At 42.6% G+C, this 1,901-nt stretch overlaps 1 non-coding gene across 1 annotated transcript; it reads left to right on the forward strand.

The window, feature by feature from the left end:
• The first annotated feature begins 250 nt into the window (after positions 1 to 250).
• Positions 251 to 344, forward strand: TRNAI-UAU. Its single transcript has 2 exons — positions 251 to 288; positions 309 to 344. It is a non-coding gene; the product is annotated as a tRNA-Ile (tRNA).
• Positions 345 to 1,901: the final 1,557 nt, after the last annotated feature.

Here is a 1,901-nt window from a genome sequence, read left to right on the forward strand (position 1 = left end):
TACGGGGACAGCAGCGCGCAGGCCCTGTTACCTTCGGAGCCGGCCAAGAACAACGTTGCTGCAGCCAGCTACGTGGCTTTCTCTCCACCGGTGCTGGTGGTATAATAGGAAGCATTGCTATAACGATTATCCGTGCATTATCGCTCATTAGAGATTAAAGTGAAACTAAAAAAATCACTTTTTACAGAATTCGAGGGATGGTCTACGTCTGGGAGGGTTGATAAAGCCTTCCCAAGGAGATGGTGTCAGAGCTCCAGTGGCGCAATCGGTTAGCGCGCGGTACTTATACAGCAGTACAAAGCAGAGCAATGCCGAGGTTGTGAGTTCGAGCCTCACCTGGAGCACATAACTTTTTATTCTTAAAATGCCTGTAAGCACATCACTGTTACTGTTTTTCGTGGAAAGGCCTCCTCATTACGCATTTCATGAAGCTAATGTGTGAAACAGAACACGGCTTTAGATAAATCATGCATGACTGTTACGGCTGATCTGCAAACAAAACGAGATCGAAATTAGCTACTAAAACGACTGCAAATCTCTCTCTCTAGTTCGCTGCACAGCTCATCAGGACGATTAACCCTATATTTTCCCTAGAATCTGTCGTTTTAGGGCGTTGAGGATAGGGCAGTGCGTGTGCAGCTGCAACAAACAGGGGGCGATTCATTGCTTTACTTTCTCAGTCCGGTGAATAGTGTCTCCGCCCCGAGGAAAGGAGGGTTTTGTTAGCGGAGGTGTGCTACAGGGATCTGTTGTCTTTCCGGTTTCCTCCACGTTTTTGTCAGTGATATTGCAGAACGGCTATCGGAAAAGGTTTGCTCCTTTTCTGGATGATAAATACATTCTGCAACGGGGTAGACACTCCGGAAAACAGGAAAAAGAGATCTAGCACACCATTTACAGCAAATTAAAGACGCCTTCCATAATTTGAAGGGACACAATTATGGAACGATAAAGGGAACCTCAATCGCATTGGATGAAACTGAACCACTTTAGGCTAGTGTGGATTTTTTAAAACTGAAAATGCTGAATACTTATGGGCTTTGTAGATTTTTTAACCCTAACCTGCATGAATATGTAATGAATAAAATTTGGGAAAGACTAGGTACAGGGGAGTAGTTTTGTAAAAAAAAATAATAATAAAATTCCTCAAGAATCAAAAAAGATCTTGGGTCAGGGCTAGGGGCAGCCTTCACTTGCCTTTTTGGCTGCAGTGGGGAAAAAAAGCAAGCAAGTTCACAAAGGATCTAGATTGGTTAGCTGTTAGAAAAGCAGCACTAACGTGGTATAAAACACAGTCCTTCTCATACTGTGAACAGACCTGTTTCATGGTGGTCACTTACCATCATTAGTTGTAATTGTAATTTGAAAAATGTACAATAATCATGAAAGAGAATACAGATAATGGTGGCTCATGTGAAAGGCAAATGCATTTTGACACTTTTTGAGAAAGTGAACGGCCAAGTTGTGTCAACAAAAAATATTTATTTATTTAGATTGCCTTTTCTTCAGTCAATAATGTGAAGGTGCTGTACAAAAATATCCATACAGCGCAAACAGACATTGCAATCAGTACACAAACATTCAAGAGTATTTCTTTAGCTTATAGGTTCAAATCCAGTTTATGCTGGAAGCAATTGAAAATCATTTCCTTCCAAAAGCAGTTCAGTGGCCTCCTGGTGGGGCAGTTTTTTCCGATCGCTGTAAAAACCACAATCATGCTACATTTATGGCACTGTGATCAGACCCAGCAGAGCAGCCAAGGACTGAGTCAGTGTGGGAACCAAATTAGCTGCTTGCTCCTAAAATCTGGCCTTCCCTGATAACTTGCAAATAGCAGCATTGCACTGTACTACATGGAGTGGGTTTTGCTGTTTGCTTAACCCGGCACTTTCCGCCTGCGC

This window comes from Rhinatrema bivittatum, chromosome 3 (assembly GCF_901001135.1).
Source record: "Rhinatrema bivittatum chromosome 3, aRhiBiv1.1, whole genome shotgun sequence".
In the NCBI taxonomy this organism is placed as follows: domain Eukaryota; kingdom Metazoa; phylum Chordata; class Amphibia; order Gymnophiona; family Rhinatrematidae; genus Rhinatrema; species Rhinatrema bivittatum.